Source organism: Magnolia sinica, chromosome 2 (assembly GCF_029962835.1).
Source record: "Magnolia sinica isolate HGM2019 chromosome 2, MsV1, whole genome shotgun sequence".
Classification (NCBI taxonomy): Eukaryota; Viridiplantae; Streptophyta; class Magnoliopsida; order Magnoliales; family Magnoliaceae; genus Magnolia; species Magnolia sinica.
In genome coordinates, this window is record NC_080574.1 from 69,383,379 (window position 1) to 69,391,640 (window position 8,262).

The 8,262-nt window shown below is 42.4% G+C and overlaps 1 non-coding gene across 1 annotated transcript; it reads left to right on the forward strand.

Annotated features, from left to right (window-relative positions):
• Positions 1 to 3,129: 3,129 nt before the first annotated feature.
• On the forward strand, positions 3,130 to 3,236 carry LOC131238163 (small nucleolar RNA R71). Its single transcript, XR_009167573.1, has one exon. It is a non-coding gene; the product is annotated as a small nucleolar RNA R71 (small nucleolar RNA).
• Positions 3,237 to 8,262: the final 5,026 nt, after the last annotated feature.

Sequence of the window (8,262 nt, forward strand, 5' to 3'; positions counted from 1 at the left end):
TTTGTCCAAGGCGAACACTACGGCTAAGAGTTCCTTTTCCGTAGTCGAGTAGTTCACTTGGGCAGATTTAGAGTCTACTTGCGTAGTGAATGACGTAGGGCTTCTTGTCTTTTCTCCGGCCTAGACCGCCCCAAGAGCATAATCAAGCGTCGCACATAAGCTCAAAAGGAAGGTTCCAATTCGGGTGGCCGCATGATAGGTGCAAAGTGGTTAATGTGCCTTTAAGCTTGGTGAAAGCTTCCTGGCATTGCTCACTCCACTTAAATGGAATATCCTTTTCAAGAAGATTACATAATGGACGAGAGAGGAGACTAAAGTCCTTTATGAATCGCTGTAAAATCCTGCGTGTCCTAAGAAGGATCGCACGTCTCGATGTTCTTGGGTGGAGGTAGGTTAGAGATAAGATCGATTTTTGCCTTATCTACCTCGATTCCTTTGGATGAGATGATATGCCCAAGGACAATTCCCTTCTGAACCATGAAATGACACTTCTCCCAATTAAGTACCAAGTTCTTTTCTTCACATCTTTTCAGCACACATTTAAGACTTTCCAAGCACTTGCTGAAAGATGGACCGTAAACAGAGAAATCGTCCATGAAGACCTCTAGATATTGCCCTACCATATCAGAAAAGATACTAAGCATACATCGCTGAAAGGTGGCAGGGGCATTACATAGTCCGAATGGCATCCTTCGGTAAGCAAAGGTGCCGTAGGGACATGTAAATGTGGTCTTTTCCTGGTCTTCAGGGGCTATCTCTATCTGGTTGTAGCCCGAATACCCGTCAAGGAAACTATAATAGGAATGACCAGCTAACCTTTCCAGGATCTGATCAATGAATGGTAAAGGAAAGTGGTCTTTCCTCGTGACGGTATTCAACTTCCTGTAGTCAATGCACATTCTCCAACCAGTAGTGACTCTAGTTGGCACGAGTTCATTATTAGCATTGGCTACGATGGTGATTCCGGACTTCTTAGGAACCACTTGAGTTGGACTCACCCATTGACTATCAGATATAGGGTATATAATACCCACATCCAATAGTTTAAGAACCTCGGCCTTAACCACTTCCTTCATGTTTAGATTTAATCTACGTTGTGGTTGCCGAGCAGTTTTTGCATTATCCTCAAGATATATGTGGTGAGTACAAATCGAGGGATCGATTCCTTTGAGGTCCGCTATCGTCCATCCCAGGGCTCCTTTATGCTCAATGAGAGTAGATATAAGCATACTCTCCTGTTCTTTCTCCAAGTGGGCAGAGATCACCACCGGGTATGTCTCATCTTGACCCAAATATGCATATTTCAAATCAGAGGGCAAAGGTTTTAGGTCAAGCTTCGGCGGCTTGAGGTTAGACGGTAGAGGCACTACATCAGTTTGTGGTAATTCTTCAAATTGTGGCCTCCATCGGTTAACTTCAAGTACCGGTGCAGTATCAAGCAAGGCGCACGTCTCCCTAATCATGTCATCATCAAAATCATGGGAGTGGGCCAGGCACGTCTCTAGATGGTCGGAGGATAAGGTCAGAGGTGTCGTATCTTCCACGAAAGAGTCAATCATGTTAATGTTGTGGAAATCGTCATCATCCTCTGAGTTCTGCCGTTATTAAAAAAATGTTTGACTCAATGTCAAATTTCCAAAAGACATAGTCATGATACCATTCCCGCAATTGATAATTGCATTTGACGTGGCAAGGAATGGGCGACCAAGAATGACGGGAATCGAGTGCTCATGTTATTGATGGGTTCGGTGTCCAGGGATGATAAAGTCTACAGGGTAGTAAAATCTATCAACTTGGACCAACACATCCTCAATTATCCCTCTTGGTACACGAACAGAGCGATCAGCAAGTTGTAGTGTGGTTAGGGTGGGTTTTAATTCACCCAAACCTAACTGTTTGTATACCGAGTAGAGAATTAAATTGATGCTCGCTCCTAAGTCAAGAAGTGCGTGATCAATTCGATGGTTCCCGATTACACATGATATGGTTGGGCTACCGGGATCCTTGAATTTCTGTGGCACGTCTTGCTTCAGGATGGCACTCACTTTCTCAGTTAAGAAGATTTTCTTTTGAATAATTTTTCATCTTTTGGTCGTGCATAAGTCTTTCAGAAATTTGGCATATGAAGGTATCTGTTTAACGACATCAAGTAGAGGAATATTGACTTTCACCTGTTTCAACACCTCTAGAATATCCTGAGAGTTAGAGAGAGGTTTTGGTGAAACCAACCGTTGGGGGAATGGAGCAACTGGCTTCTCTAAAAGTTCCGGTTCTACTTTTTGTGGGGCATCACTGGATCCATCATTGTTGTCCTCTTTTGGTTCTTGAGGCTTTTCGGGCCTAACCTAAGAGTTTTATCAATGATCTTCCCACTCCTAAGAGTGGTGATGGATTTAGCATGTCCCATCTGATTTGAAGAGCTGTGATCATTATTCTCGTACTGCGGTTTAGGATTGGGGAGAGGTTGTGCAGGAAGTATCCCCTTTTCTATTACTGTCATACGAGAATCTATCTTTTGCATAAAATCTGTAATTCCCCGCATTGCCTGAGCCAGCTCTTGTATGGGATTTTGAACCGGTTCCTCTTGAGGTTTCACTTGATTTGGATTTTGATTGAAGAAACATGGAGGAGTAGCCATCTGTCCATTCCTCCAACTAAAGTTTGGATGATTTTTCCAACCAGGATTGTATGTATTGGAGTTAGGTCCAGTAAAAGGTCTTTGATAATTATTTTTGCGGCATTGGCTTGTTCATTCAACACTCCTCGAAAGGCAGGTATTGTAGGACAGTTTTCAGTTGTATGAATGTTGTAATCACAGATGCCGCAAATAGTTTCATTAACCTTATTATTCTTTCCTTCCATGGCCTTAACTTTCCTTATGAGCGTAGTCACTTTACACTTAAGATCATCCTCTTCTTTCAAGAGATATAATCCACCTTTCTCCTTTAATTGAGTCGGCCTAGACGTGGTGTTCAACTTTGGGTAATAGTCCCAAGATTGTGTTTTTTCAGCCAAACTGTCTCGTCGACATCTTTATCAATGAACTCTCCATTACACATTGTCTCGACCATTTGGCGCATGGAAGATGTCAGTCCATCATAGAAAAAATTTGTAATGCGCCACGTTTCAAATCCGTGTTGTGGGCATGAACTGACCAAATCTTTGAACCTTTCCCAACATTGGAAGAATGTTTCCTCTTCCTTTTGGGCAAAGTTCATGATTGCTTTTCTGAGGGTAATCGTTTTATGATGTGGGAAGAGTTTTTTTATAAATTCCCTCTGCATGTCGTTCCATGTGCCAATGGATCTAGGACGCATGAATGTAACCACGTCTTAGCTTTCTCTTTTAAGGAAAAAGGAAAGAGTTTCACTAATTGTATCCTCGGATACATTAGGAAAACATAATGTAGCTATAATCTCATCGAACTCTTTCAAATGTAAATATGGACTTTCGATTCAAGTCCATGGAATTTGGGAAGGAGTTGGATAACTCCCGGCTTGATGTCCATTTGTCCCGTGTTTTCAAGGAAAATCATGCATGAGGGCATACTCACTCCCGCCGGTTGTAGATAATCTCGTAAAGTACGAGGCGGGGGTGCCTGTTGCACCTCATTCTCATCTTGGGTATCCTCTACCCTAGGTGGAAGTAGAGGAGGTTGATCTTCAGCCATAACCTCAGTTAACTCAGGGGAGTTCGAGCGGTGTCTAATCCTGCGATGGATAGTCAACCCCTCAACTAATCCTCCTTCGGTCAAGAGACGTCGAGTGTTGTTACGGGCCCACTTGGGCATGAAACACTCGCAGCCCTCAATCAAATTCAAAGTCTAATCCTAAGAAAGGAAAAGGAAATCTAAAAAGAAAAAGAGAGAGGGAGTTGGAAAGAAATTACCAAATTGATGCCCCTAAGTTAAGGACCTGCAAAATAACACAAAAATAAGTTAGATTCTAAAAAGAAAAATAGCAGTAAATCAATTTCTAAAAGAAGGAATTTTTAAAAGAAAGTGGAGATTTCTAAAATAAATTGGGAAAGATCTAAACTAGAAAGTAGATTATTAAAAGAGAATTGAAAGATAGGGAGTAGGGAAGGAGCTTACCAAATTAGAAATTTCTATCTTAAAGGCCTACAAAATAGGAAGGTTAGTTTCTAAACAAATATTCTAAAAATAAATTAGGAAACAAAATTAGATTCTAAAAGTGTTAGAATTAGAAAGTTACTAAGATGAAACAAAAATAGAAAGTTAATTTCTAAAAAGGGAAAGAAATAACCTAAAGTCTAAAAATAAACTATTTCCTAGAATTAGAAAAATTCTAAAATTTACACCTTAATTCTAAAAACAGAAAAAGTAGAGAGATTAGGAAGGAATTACCAATTGAGAAACTTATGTCCAGATCCTACAAAATAGGAAACAAGTTAGTTTTGAACTCAAATAGAAATAAATAAATAAATAAAACTAAGGTCAGTAAAATCCTAATCTTAAACTAATCCTAAAACCAATTAATTTCAGAAAATCGTAACCGTCAGTCCCCTTGTTCACTCCCCAAGTGCGGGGTTGTGATGTAGTAATAAACTCGGTAAGACCGAGGTCGAATCCACAGGACTGAAACTTGTACGTTATCCTGAAACCAAGTAGAACTAGAACTAGACTAAGATGTGATCTAAACCAAATAGAATTTAAGGAGTAATTGTGGAATAATTATCTAAAACTTATAGAAATTGATGAATAATGGTGAGAGATTAATGTAAAACTTAAGGAATTTAGAGGAAGGAAACTAGGGATTCAGAGGATCCACTTGTAGAGATCGGGGAGATCTTTATGCCTGCATCAAGAATCATGGAAATCAAACTGAACTTACTTGATCTGGTTTTCAAGAGATGAATGGTATATGAATTAGAATGGATTCCATCACCAACCCATGCCTAGAGACAAAGTAAACAATAGAATTAAACTAATTACCAACCAATCAACAATGTATGAAGATCAGAAGGTACTGTCATCCTACCATGCCCATGGGACAATGATGAACAACAGGGCTTCCCGACTTCATAAATATAAAAAAGGAAAGAAATATTCAAAGCCATTGTAAACCCATTGTAATTTCCGTCACAATGACCATTAAAGACTAATACAAATATTCCTTATAATAATCAACTAAATCAAATTAAGTTCAGAAATTTAATCTACTTGCATGGAATAGACTCTCCCATCTCGCTACAGGCTTCACCTCTTAGCCCTAGCTAAGAGGATTAGCCTAGCATGATCATGCTAGAACCACAGAAAAACAAATAAAGGAAAGAAAAGAACAAGGAAAGAGAGAAACTAGCTTCCTCCTTCTGCTCACGTTCCAAATCCTCCCTGTACTCCCACGGCCTCCTTCTTTCCCTTTTTCTTTCACGTCCCAGCCACGCTCTCTCTCTCCAGCCACTGCTCTCTCTCCAGCCACGTCTAGCAAAAAAGAGAACCGAGCACAAAACCAAAACGGAGACCCCACCTGCTGCTTCCCACGGCTCAGCAGCAGCCAAGGCTCCCTGTCTTCTTGTTTCTTCCCTCTTTTCTCACGTCTCCGCCCCCTCCTTCTTTCTTTCTTTCCTTTTCTTATAGGTAGGCAGGCCCTGGAGAGGTGTGTTGCCATCCGGCCGGGAGTCGGAGTTGGTTTCTCCTCCGTTTACGCAGCTGAGTTCATATGCATAGAAAAAACGCAAAACGACTTGTGTTTGGAGCGTATTTCCGGCCTGATATCGATCTTCCTATCAATTCTGAAAGCTTGGCTAGGGTATTGGCCTCCCTGTGGACACATTGGACGGTATGGATCACTCAAATTATCGATGACCGTGGCCCACTATCCCCCGCAAATCCCGGACTCAACCGGACGTGGAAACAGGGCCTGCGCATGCTGGCTCGCTGTCGAAGTTGGTGGGACCCACATAGATGTTGTTTTGGGAAATCCACTTCGTCCACTGTGTTCTGCTTGAAAAACCAGGTGGGAATCACTGTTTTTGGATCCAAATCGGTGTGGTCCATGGATGCTTTCATTCAGCCGTCCGTCCTGCATTTAAACCGAGACCTACGCATATATACGTGCATGGGTTTGGAGAAACTCTTTTTGTACGGTCGGTTCGATCTTCTGGAGTGACTGGACGGTCTGGATTGACCGTGTGATCGAAGGTAGTGGCCCACTAGATGTCAGCCGTGACTATCTGTTCGAGTTCACAGTGGCAGAAAAACCAGAATTCGAATCCTGTGTTGCCATGCAAGTTAAGTGCAAAAAGTGTACTATGTACACTGTATGATTATTATGAGAAATCCACACCAACCATCTTGTTCCTCATTTCATTTAAGCCGTGGGGACCGAAGTTAAAGCGTATCTGGACAACGGGTGAGCTCCAAATCAGAATTTTATGGACTGATCTGTTAGTTCAGCCACTTTCACGAGGATCCAATGGCTGAAATTTGACGTGTACGGTTAGTTTTTGGTCCTCAAGCCACGTGTGAAGTTTCGAACTGATCAGATGGTGGGAACCCTATGATCTTGCATTCTGGACAATTTTCAGGCCACTTGAGCTTCGATTCCTCGATTTCCGTGGACCCCTGGTGTATAATTTCGTCGCTCTTGGTCTTCTAGAGTCCGTCCCATATTTTAGTGTCATCAGATCGGTAAATCCATGCTTTTTAGTGTCCTTTCTCAGTCCAAGCTCATGAAGACGCCCTGCATCACAAATTCAATTAAATTAGGCTATTAAACGGTGTCATGCTTGTAAATCTATGCAATAAATGGGTCTGATATGCAATATTTGACCCTCAACACTGTGCTGTAAGTGTTGTATTCACACCATCCGTCCATTTTGCTGGACTGGTGGGCCACACGTGTGGACGCACCTAATGTATATGTTTATATCTGCACCGTCCAGTATCTCTGGACGATGGGATCCACCTTAGTGTATGTATTCTATCCACACCGTCTGGCCATGAACGGTGGGCCTGCTGTGGCATGTGTGTGCTGTCCACACCGTCTAGCGTGGGACGGTGCTGGACGCACCATGCTGCATGTGTTTTATCCAGCCGTCCAGTCCATTGGACATGGACCCCACCATGATTTATATATTTCATCCACACCGTCCAGACCCTGGACGGTGGGACCTGTCATGATGTATGCGTTGGGCATCCACACCGTCCATCCCTGTACATGTGGGATCCACCTTGATGATACCTATGCTCTCCATCTTACTGGACGTCCAAGTAAGGCCCACCTGCTGTACACGCAGGGGCTCACCTGCTGTAAGAGCAGGGCCCACTAGCCATATCTGTAGTGCCCACCTTATTGTATATACAGGCTGCCCATCCGTTTTTCCTGAATTTTGGGCTGCCCCATTAGGCCCAATGTGATATATATGTGGCCCATGTAGTGCGGCCCAATATGATGTATATGAGGCCCTTACAATGAGGTCCATTGTGATGTATATCAGGCCCTTATGATGAGGCCCATTGTGATGTATATGAGGCCCTTGTGTGACGCCCATTTTGATGTATGTGAGGCCCTTATGTGAGGCCCATCGTGATGTATATGAGGCCCCTGAGTGAGGCCCAATTGTTATGTATGATTCTACCATGATGTATGTGATAATATTTATGTAGCCTATCCATTTTCTAGCTAGTATAAGGGTCGTGGGCCCCATTGCAGTTAGATTCTAGGTTTCAAATGGGCACACCTTGGAAGCAATGGTGGTTAAATGTCCACGTTGTAAACGGTGGTTAAATATCCCCGTTGTACATCTCCCTAGGGCCCATTGTTAAGCCCATGACCATCTTACCTTATTGGGCTATCTCAAACCATTAGGCCCCCATTCATGCTAGTACTCTCCACCACCCTTGTAGGAATCACCATAACTTGTAGACTCACCTTGTTTGTATCGGGCCCCATAAGAAAGCCTAACTTACCATATGATAAAATGGATGAGAAAGCCCACTTAATATACTTAGGGTCATCATCTTGGCTCCCATTGTTGTATGATTCACCCCATGAGGTCCATCCTTGATGTAGTATGACATTTAGGCCGCCACTATATATAATATATATATATATATATATATATATATATATATGAGAGTACATCATTGCCGTAGATCATGCTTAGTATAATTTCATGATTCATGCCCATGCGCATCATATGTATGCTTGACATGAGGAGTGATTGATCATAAAATATGCCATTGGGTGGAATGTTTATGGGACTCCCTGATAGATGGAGTTGCCCCACATGAGCGTG